The 11,524-nt window shown below is 46.1% G+C and overlaps 1 non-coding gene across 1 annotated transcript; it reads right to left on the minus strand.

The window, feature by feature from the left end:
• Positions 1-838: 838 nt before the first annotated feature.
• On the minus strand, positions 839-912 carry Trnat-ugu (transfer RNA threonine (anticodon UGU)). Its single transcript has one exon. It is a non-coding gene; the product is annotated as a tRNA-Thr (tRNA).
• Positions 913-11,524: the final 10,612 nt, after the last annotated feature.

The following is an 11,524-nucleotide window of genomic DNA, read 5'->3' on the forward strand; positions in this document are numbered from 1 at the left end:
GTGAACAATGTCTGGATCATATTAATAATTACATCCCATTCTTTATGAATGACTTTATAATGAATGTTCTTTTATGAGATTTTCTTATGAATAAATTAATTTTACGACTCAGCCCAACCTCTGATTTGTCGTGTGGCTAGAGTTGGTGGCAACCCAATCTTTTACGTTGACTTCAACGTCAGATAGCATTTTCTTATTCAAAGTGCGCTTCACGCACCTTACACATAGCTTACATTTATTTACGCTACTTACACGTTCATCGAACCACTTTCGCAATAATTCTCTATTATTCCATTCTCGAACAGCATGCGGAAGAAACGAACACCTATATCTTTCTGTGCGTGCTCTGATTTCCCTTATTTTATTATGATGATCGTTTCTTCCTATGTAGGTCTGCGTCAGCAAAATATTTTGGCACTTGGAGGGGAAAGCTGGTGCTGGAAATTTGGTGAGAAGATAACGCAGCAACGAGAGACCCCTTTTTTTTAATGATGTCCGCGTTTATCTAAACGAGCATGAGGAACTGTGTAAAAAGTACAGCAACGCTGGGCGGTGCATTAGCCACGGTCGGTAATGTGCGCGCGAATTCAATCTGGGTCTGGCTGACCTTCCTGTTCAAACAGCGATGGCGCTGCGTGTTACGCTAGGCAGGTGGATACTAGCTTTACGTACTACGCAAGTCTATTGTGAAGTGTATGAAGTTGGTATCTGTTCTTTCGGACATCGATGACCGTGCAGCCCGTAATATCGAATTTACAATTAAAACAATACAATGAAATCAATAGCCTATGCTGCATACAGCCGTTGATATACGTGAACGGGGACAGATGAATATGTGTGCCCCGACCGGGACTCGAACCCGGGATCTCCTGCTTACATGGCAGACGCTCTATCCATCTGAGCCACCGAGGACACAGTGGATAGTGCGACTGCAGGGACTTATCTCTGGCACGCCTCCCGTGAGACCCACATTCCCAACTTATTGTCTCGCACTATATTCATTTCATTGTATTGCTTTAATTGTAAGTTTTCTTGTGAAGATTTTACGAAATAGGGCATTTATTTACAGTTCGCGTAATGAAAGAATAACTGTCTCAATGTCACGATAAGGTGCCTTAAACGGAAATATACTCGTATGTCGAAATCTTAACAAACTGCAGTGCAGGGACACACGTTAGGTTCTACTTAGCGTGAGGTGCCGGTTGAGCAGTTTAGCATAGCCCTAATACGCTACAGATCCGATAGCAAACGACCTACCGGAAAGCAAAACTCCCCCGAAGAACATGCAAATTTCCTGTGGCTCGCCTGAAATTACTCCTGTATCTGTCATTGATTTTCGATTAAGATATCATTTTCTGTACCAAGAAATCGTGAGCTGAATAACAATTCAATTTTATTTGAAGCCCCATATGATAGTACATTCATTAATAAGCGTCGGTATGGTAGCGGTGAGCCAAATGATTCGCGGAAGTCATGAAATTCTGCATCCACCTGACAGCCTTGTTCCATGGCTTTCAGGATGCCATGTGACGAAACGCCGAGTTGGGTTTCATTCAATTCATCGATGTTTTCGGAATCTATCCTGACTGGCATGGAGGAGGTTATTCTGTTCAAGGTTTCTCAGCGTGTCTGAGCTCAGGATATGTTCCAAGATTCTACAGGGTGTTCGACGGTAGTTTTATTGATCAGGTCTGCTACCCTTCTTGTACATGGTTGTGACCTGTACTTTCATCTAGCTACTGAGAGCAGTTTTTTGTTCGGGGAATTTACAATGTATTATCGTTAAAAGACGAAGTACCTCAACCGCAAATTCTGTACAGAATTTGATAAAGATTCTATTGTACTCTGTAGCTTTGTTCAATTTTAGTTGATAAGTGGGACAATCTGGGCCAATAGTGCCTTGATGAAATTGTGGACAGTGTGCCATGACGATTACAGACATGCATCAATGCTAGAGGACATGCTACTGGGTCTTAGAGGTACCGGTGTTTACAGCAGTCTGGACCACCACCTCTGAAGGTCTGGCTGTATGGTGGTACAACATGCAATGTGTGGTTTTCATGAGCAATAAAAAGGGAGGAAATGATGTTTATGTTGATCTCTGCCGGTCGGTGTGGCCGAGCGGTTCTAGGCGCTTCAGTCTGGAACCGCGCTATCGCTACGGTCGCAGGTTCGAACTCTGCCTCGGGCATGGATGTGTGTGATGTCCTTAGGTTAGTTAGGTTTGTTCTAAGTTCTAGGGGACTGATGACCTCAGATGTTAAGTCCCACAGTGCTCAGAGCCATTTGAACCATTTGTTGATCTCTATCCCAATTTTCTGTACTGGTTCCGAAACTCTGGGAACAGCGGTGATGCAAAACTTTTTTTGACGGGTGTAATAAACATACGATTTAAAAAAAAATGGTTCAAATGGCTCTCAGAACTATGCGACTTAATTTCTGAGGTCCTCAGTCACCTAGAACTTAGAACTAATTAAACCTAACTAGCCTAAGGACATCACACACATCCATGCCCGAGGCAGGATTCGAACCTGCGACCGTAGCGGTCGCTAGGTTCCAGACTGCAGCGCCTAGAACCGCACGGCCACTCCGGCCGGCAAACATACGATCGAGTATGTGGAGAAATATTGGTAATTTAGCAGTTTAAGTGACGGGAAAAATATTTGAGCCGATCGAGGATGGATCTCTGGACCTTGTGAGTTGTAATCTGACACCATTCTCATGAGCTATTATTACTGTAGCGAGCCGAGGAAAGATTTGACGAGAGTTTCCTTTCGGAGTGTTGCTTCAGGACGCGGTGCAGTGCGGCGTGCAGCCGCTGGATAGACCCGGCTGTGGACCGCGGCCACACCCAGCCAGCCCCGCACAGCGCAGGCGGCGGGCGTCCCGGACCCGGATTCCGCCCCGTCATTACGGCACAGCCGGCGGTTATCTCGCGCCGTCGTGACGTCACGGCGTTCCGAGCTGCGCCGCGTCCCGAGGTGGTGCCGACACGCTCAGCAAAAACACCGCCCTGCACCCAGTCGCGTCACACCGCGGCGGGACACCACTGCCAGACACAGAGTTTGGCAGACATGTCCGTGCAGAACACAGCTGCGCTGTACTAAAATTGCGGTTCGGTAATTTTGGTACATTAATGGGTGAGTCAATAGTCACAGTACACACTCTTATGTCAAAATCCCTGCAAGAATGTGGAAACCTTACTATTCCAGTAGGGCATGGGTGAGGTGGTCTATCTTTTACAGTATGTACCGAAAATTGGCGCCATTCTGAAATCGGCAATGTTGAATCTAAGTCATTTTTTTCCATGGGAACGGACTCGTCTGCTGTATTAAATAACATCATCATTGAAACTTCCTGGCAGATTAAAACTGTGTGCCCGACCGAGACTCGAACTCGGGACTCTGTACATTCTGGAAACATCCCCCAGGCTGTGGCTAAGCCATGTCTCCGCTATATCCTTTCTTTCAGGAGTGCTAGTTCTGCATGGTTCGCAGAAGTGCTTCTGTAAAGTTTGGAAGGTAGGAGACGAGATACTGGCAGAAGTAAAGCTGTGGGTACCGGACGTGAGTCGTGCTTCGGTAGCTCAGTTGGTAGAGCACTTGCCCGCGAAAGGCAAAGGGTTCGAGTCTCGATCGGGCACACAATTTTGATCTGCCAGGAAGTTTCATATCAGCGCACACTCCGCTGCAGAGTGAAAACCTCTTTCTGGAAACATCCCCCAGGCTGTGGCTAAGCCATGTCTCCGCTATATCCTTTCTTTCGGGAGTGCTAGTTCTGCATGGTTCGCAGAAGAGCTTCTGTAAAGTTTGGAAGGTAGGAGACGAGATACTGGCAGAAGTAAAGCTGTGGGTACCGGCCGTGAGTCGTGCTTCGGTAGCTCAGTTGGTAGAGCACTTGCCCGCGAAAGGCAAAGGTCCCGAGTTCGAGTCTCGGTCGGGCACACAGTTTTAATCTGCCAGGAAGTTTCATATCAGCGCACACTCCGCTGCAGAGTGAAAATCTCATTCTAGAAACATCATCATTGTCTGACAAATTTATTCCTATAAAATGATTAGAAGTAGCAGTTATGGTTCAAAAGTTACAACACGCGTTGACTGGAATTACAAGCTTAACTTTTCTCAATAAACGAAGGTCACTTAATGTATTCAGCAAGGTGTCCCTCTCGGTCAACACACATTTGAAGGCACTGAATACCTGCACTCGCAGAATATGATAAATAACCTGAAACTGAGCTGCAAGACTTCCAGAAACCTTTACCAGCCATGCTGTAATTACACATATCAAAAAAAGTTTCCAAGAGTTCCGGAACCTGTACAGAAAATTGGAATGGAGGTCAACATAAACATCATTTACGCCCTTTTTATTGCTCATGAAAACCACATATTCCATGTTGCACCACCATACAGCCAGACCTTCAGAAATGGTGGTCCAGATTGCTGTACGCTCCGGTACCTCTAATGCCCAGTAGCACATCCTATTCCACTGATGCACGCCCGTATTCGTCGTGGCATACTATCCACAAGTTCATCAAGGCACTGTAGGTCCAGACTGTCCCATTCCTCAACAACGATTCAGCGTATATCCCTCAGCGTGGTTGGAGGGTGATGTCGTCCATAAGCAGCCCTTTTCAATCTAACCCAGGCATGTTCGATAGGGTTCATGTGTGGAAAACATTCTGGCCACTCTGGTCGAGCGATGTCCTTATCCTGAAGGAAGTCATTCACAAGATGTGCACGATGGGGGCGCGAATTGTCGTCAATGAAGACGAATGTCTCGCCAATATGCTGCCGATATGTTGCACTACGGGTCGGAGGATGGCATTCACGTATCATACAGCCATTACGGCGCCTTCCATGACCACCAGCGGCGTACGTCGACCCACATAATGCCTATCCAAAACAACAGGGAACCTCCACCTTGCTGCACTCGATGGACAGTGTGACTACAGCTTTCAGCCTGACTGGGTTGCTTCCAAACACGTCTCCGACGATTGGTTGAAGCATATGCGACGCTCATTGGTGAAGAGAACGTGATGCGATCCAGCATCCATTCGGGATGTTGTTGGTCCCATCTGTACCGCGCTGCATGGTGTCGTAGTTGCAAAGATGGACCTCGCCACGCACGACGGGAGTGAAGTTGTGCATCATGCAGCCTATTGTGCACAGTTTGAGTCGTAACACGACGTCCTGTGGCTGCAAGAAAAGCATTATTCATTATGGTGGCGTGGCTGTCAGTGTTCCTCAGAGCCATAATCCGTAGGCAGCGGTCATCCACTGCAGCAGTAGCCCTTGGGCGGCCTGAGCGAGGCATGTCATCGACAGTTCCTGTCTCTCTGTATCTCCTCCGTATCCGAACAACATCGCTTTGGTTCACCCCCAGACGCCTGGACACTTCCCCTGTTGAGAGCTCTTACAGACACAAAGTAACTATGGGGACGCGATCGAACCGTCGTTTCATGGTTGAACTACAGACAATACGACCAATGTACCTCCATCCTGGTGGAATGACTGGAACTGGTCGGCTGTCGGACCCCCTCTGTGTACTAAGCGCTGCTCATGCATGGTTGTTTACATCTTTGGGCGAGTTTAGGGACTGTGTCTGTGATACTATATCCACAGTCAACGTCTTCAGGAGTTCTGGGAACTGGGGTGATGGACTTCACGCATCGCCTGGATGACGGCAGCAGACGTGATTATGGCCTTGCAATAAGACGGGAGCAAACAGCACAACAGGTTTGTATACCAGAGTCGGAAATATGTACCTCCTGACTCATTAATGAGGAGACATATGTGAACAGTTATTTTGTGGCCTTATCCTCTGCCCAGTTATCAGTAACAAAGGGTGATTCGAAAAGAAAGAACGAATTTCAATTGTTTATTACAGACAGGCTATGAAAGATAGAAGCACTTTGCGCATGTCAATGGATAGAGGAAGGTTCAAAAGTTTGACAAGACGCGCTGCTGTTTGTTTGTAGCAACATCTGGGCTACACCTCGAGAGAAATCATTTTATGTTTTGGAATTTGCGCGAAATCAATCCACTGTTCAAGTTGAACGTCCATGCCGCCATCGATTCGGCAATAAGGCGCCTCTGCACAAACAGATTTATGACAGTCCCAATTTTTACCCAGTCCATTTATTTCACAATCCATATTGCCACCGTCATGAATGATGATGGTGATGATGATATGATGAGGACAACACAGACACCCAGTCCCTGGGTAGTCAAAATTCCCATCCCGGTCGGGAATCGAACCCAGGAATCCGTGATTCAGTGGCAGCAAGGCTAGCCACTAGACCACGAGCTGCGGATAAACTTCTTGGGAGTAGGTCTCATGATTATGCAAACCGAACAGCACTGGTCGACGATGCCCGTCATGAAAATGTCGACCGTATCAGAGGTGCGTTCACTCGAGCCTTCAGAAGTCCAGAAGGAAGTCGGGCCAGGGACTTCAACTTCTTCAAACAACGGTGTGGCGTGTTTTGGAGCGACGCCTGCATACGAAGCCTTACAAGTTGCAGTCTCTGCAGCAGTTGCGTCCCGCCGACCATGCCAGAACGTTCGAACTTTGCATTTCACTTATGCAGAATATGGCAGAGGACACTTTTTCAGAAAAACTCGTCTTTTTGAACGAATCGACGGCTACAACGTAAGAATTTGGGGGCCACAAAATGCTGCCGTCGTTGTCGAATATGAAAGAGACTAACCGACACTGAATGTGTCTTGTGCCGTTTCTGTTCACAGAGTTTATGGGCTTTTCTTTTTTTGCTGAGGAATGTAATACCTGGACATGCTGCAAAAATTCGTTGTTGCCTCAAGTTCAGGAAGATTCCAATTACCTCATTTTTATGCATGACCGTGCCCCCCCCCCCCCCCCTCACTTTCACCTTGAGTTGCGGCGTTATCTTAACAAGATCATTCTACAACGTTGAATTGCAAGAGGTGGGCAACAAGATCTTGTTTGTTGCTTTTTGTCTCCCACGTCACCACACATCAGACTTTGGGAGGGTACACAAAAGACAGCGTCTTTGTCCCTCCTATTGCAGCTACTCTTCAATACCTGAGAAATCGAACTGTGCAAGTTGTCGATTCAATAAACACGGACCTGTTGATTCGTGTGTGCCATAAAATGGACCAGCGTTTCGATGTTTCTCGAGTAACGCATGGTGCTCGTGTTGGGTATAGTAGTACGGTATATTGTATGTACGAAAATGAAACTTTGAACCTTCCTCTATTCAGCGACATGAGCAATATGTTTCTATCTTTCATAGTCTGTCTGTAATAAACAATTGAAATCTGCTCATTCTTTTTTAATCAATCTATATTTAGCATTCAGTCACTGCAACCTTACGTCACACAATTCAACAACGGGCTTCGACTGCCCGTCCTTACATCATCATGTTGTCAACATTGACCTTTTGTCATTAAAGCACTTAAGACTCTAACAGTTCATTTGCTGAGTAGATGAAATAAAATAAAAACAATACAATCGCGCACTCCTGTCCCTGTCGGCCTCACCAGAAACCACAACCGCGCACCAGTTTGTCTCAGTCCCGTCCAACAGCTGTGGACACAGAAAGTGTCCAGTTGACGCGGCCTGCCGTAGTTGAGAGCTGTGAATGTGACGTAACTAACTGTACGACAATGGCATTCCACTGGCCACCTACTCTTTCCTCATTTCCAAAGATACCACTTAAGTCACGCTGAACCTGCCACCACCAGCCTGTAACTACCACATGAAGCAAATATTAAAGACTTATACCTTGTAGACTGGCAATGGCAAGGAAAGCTTTTCTGAAGAAGAAAAATTAGTTAACATCGAGTATAGATTTAAGTGTCAGGAAGTCATTTCTGAAAGCATTTGTATGGAGTGTAGCCGTGTATGGAAGTGAAACATGGACGATAAATAGTTTGGACAAGAAGAGAATAGAAGCATTCGAAATGTGGTGCTACAGAAGAATGCTGAAGATTAGATGGGTAGATCACATAACTAATGAGGAAGTATTGAATAGGATTGGGGAGAAGAGAAGTTTGTGGCACAACTTGACCAGAAGAAGGGATCGGTTGGTAGGACATGTTCTGAGGCATCAAGGGATCACCAATTTAGTATTGGAGGGCAGCGTGGAGGGTAAAAATCGTAGAGGGAGACCAAGAGATGAATACACTAAGCAGATTCAGAAGGATGTAGATTGCAGTAGGTACTGGGAGATGAAGAAGCTTGCACAGGATAGAGTAGCATGGAGAGCTGCATCAAACCAGTCTCAGGACTGAAGACCACAACAACAACAACAACAACCTATGCACCTAGATTAAAGTAATCCAAAAATCTGTTAAAAAATATAATTGTGCTGTCTGTCATTTCCTCTAAATAACATTGTCACATTTCTTTGCGTGAACGGTTATTTGTGACACACTGACCAAGCCGAGACTTCCTCCATTCTAGTTTCGTTTAAGGGAGGGGCTCTTCCGTACTTAAGGTTAGCTACTGCTTACTCGTCGTAATTGCTCAGTCTGAAAACGTCTCCTTACTCCTTGTATCCGAAAGCATATTTACGCTTTTTGTATCAGATCGAAAATCTTCCTCAAGTCCGTCCAATATCAACTGGTAAACCAAAACATTAATACTGTCCTGCTTAATGGGGTGTTTGTCCACTTTTGGAAAACAATGTAGCAGCCATTCTGCGTGCCTTCGATTACCACTGCCGGTCCCGCGGAAGCGAGGGTGAAAGTCCTCTACAGCGTAATACTGTCCCCATAGATTTACACCCGTGACGTGTTTTGAGCCCACTATCGTCTGGATGTGAGCGTATCAGGACACGACCACCGACCTGCTGTAACATACATGAGTCATTCGACCTGACGACGCGTTCCCCTTGATCCACGTTCTAACATCGACGATGTGCTGACGATGTCGAGCATCAACATGGAAACACGTAGGGTCGGCCCCTGCGGAGCCCAATGTTCAACAATGTATACTGAACGCTGCGCTCCGAAACACTTTTGCCCGCACCAGCATTCTACTCTGTCACCAAATTTGCCACAAATCGCGGTCTAACTGGTTTATAGGGTGTGCAAACCTACAATCTCCACGGTCTGTGATAGGGCGTGGATGTCCAACACCTTGTCGCCTATTCGTCGCTTCATCATCTACCTGGTTAATAGGGTGTGCAAACCTACAATCTCCACGTTCTGTGATAGGGCATGGATGTCCAACACCTTGTAGGCTATTCGTCACTTCATCGTCAATCGACCACTTTCCGTATCTCCTCACGACACAGCGAGTAAACAGTACCCAGCTTCACCGTTTCGAAGATTCTCGTTTCCAGACGCCGTGACATAGCAATCTACCCTTTGTCAAAGTCGCGGATTTTTCCGTTAGCAGCCTCAATCGTCGTTATAATGATCCCCCACTCGTCTCATATCCGCCTATACAGGGTGTTCGGAAATTCCCATTAAAAACTTCTAAGATTTGTAGAGGGGAGTGAGCACATCATGTTTTGAATAGGAACGCATGTCCGAAGGCGAACAGTTTTCTTGATACAGCCGTTTGAAAACATTTTTACTAGGTAGACTTGCAGCAGGGTAATCATGGAGAGTGCACACGTCAGACTGGCTGATGTCATTTGACGTCTCTTCTACCTGTCTCACCGGAATCGAGCCTCACTCACATGTATGTGAGTGTTACAGGTCGTATGGATGTAGTTGATGGTCATCCACAACATACCAGGCGATGCTGAGGGCGACATCCAGTGCATGTGAAATTGCCCGAGTACTAGTTCACGAGTTCTCTTCAACATTATGCACTACGGCCTTTTCAATTTGAGTGTGCGGCGTCTCCGTGGAGCAACAGAGTCACCCCTTTCTCGAAGACGTTGCGTAAATGTGGCGAAAAGGGTATGCAATAGAGTCGTAGTTGTGCATAACGATCTTGATGAAGGCGAAGAGCATCTCTTCCATCACCGTAAGTTTCGCCTTGCACAAGGATAATGTCGGTGTATTCTGCAAACGTGACTCAACCATGTTGCTCTGACACTCACAGACACGTGAATGAGGCTCGAACAGTTCAGAGAGATAGGACAGACATCAAATGACAAGCCGGCAGGGGCGACCGAGCGGTTCTAGGCGCTACAGTCTGGAACCGCGCTGCTGCTACGATCGCAGGTTCGAATCCTGCCTCGGGCATGGATGTGTGTGATGTCCTTAGGTTAGTTAGGTTTAAGTAGTTCTACGTTATAGGGCACTGATGGCCGTAGAAGTTAAGTCCCACAGTGCTCAGAGCCATTTGAAGCATTTGTCAAATGACATCAGCCAATCTGACGTAAGCAGCCCCCACCATGACTACCCTGTTGCAGATCTGCCCCTAAAATGTGTTTTCAAACTGCTGTGGAGCGGAAACAGTACATTTGCGTCTACATCTACATTCATATTCCGCAAGTCACCTGACGGTGTGTGGCGGACCGTACCATGAGTATATCGGTTCTCCCTTCTATTCCAGTCTCGTATTGTTGGTGGACAGAAAGATTGTCGATATGCCTCTGTGTGGGCACCACTCTCTCTGATTTTATCCTCATGGTCTCTTCGCAAGATATACGTAGAAGGGAGCAATATACTGCTTGACTCCTCAGTGAAGGTATGTTCTCGAAACTTCAACAAAAGCCCATACCGAGCCACTGACAAGGGGAGGCCGCCAATTGTGAAATTCAGATTCGATTCATACTGCGCATAATAAAAGCTCATGGCCAGAGGTGTAATGTGGCAAAGCACCAAGATGCACTTCTCAGCCGTTGTCGAGAAAATCGACAGTTAAAAGAAACAGTTGCGGCGAAATACTCTCTACGATTAATAATTTTCGACAGCGTCGTGGCGCAGCGGTAAGCGCTCGGGTTCATAATCCGAAAGTCGCTGGATCGAATCTCGCGCCATGCAACTTTTTTTATTATTTGTTTTTTGTAATTCAAATGCATACACACACACACACACATATATATATATATATATATATATATATATATATATATATATATATATATATATAGGTGTTACAAAAAGGTACGGCCAAACTTTCAGGAAACATTCCTCACACACAAAGAAAGAAAATATGTTATGTGGACATGTGCCACCATTATACCGCACGCCGAGGTCGCCGGGCTAGCGGAGGTGCCCAACACGATCCAGCACGAAGGGAGGTGAGCACACCCTGATTCTGCTGAACCACTTCGATATGCAGCGTCAATGTTTCCCAGGGCGGCAGTCCGGGCAGTTTAATATAATACATTATTGGCACACTGGGTGGTCATTGTGTCGGTGAAAAGGCAGGATGAAGAAAAAGGAAACGGAATGAGGAAAAATCGTAGATGGTTAGTATGCCGTATTATGGAATATTCTCGCAAATACAGCGAATATTTGTAAATCTCACGCCCTCAAAGTACCGTTCCCGACCAATTTTATTATTATTTATTTGTATGCTGTTGACTTTTACGAAATTCATGAGACCTAGTTTCTAACACAGGTCGTATTTTCAC

Source organism: Schistocerca serialis, chromosome 8 (assembly GCF_023864345.2).
Source record: "Schistocerca serialis cubense isolate TAMUIC-IGC-003099 chromosome 8, iqSchSeri2.2, whole genome shotgun sequence".
NCBI classification, from domain to species: Eukaryota; Metazoa; Arthropoda; class Insecta; order Orthoptera; family Acrididae; genus Schistocerca; species Schistocerca serialis.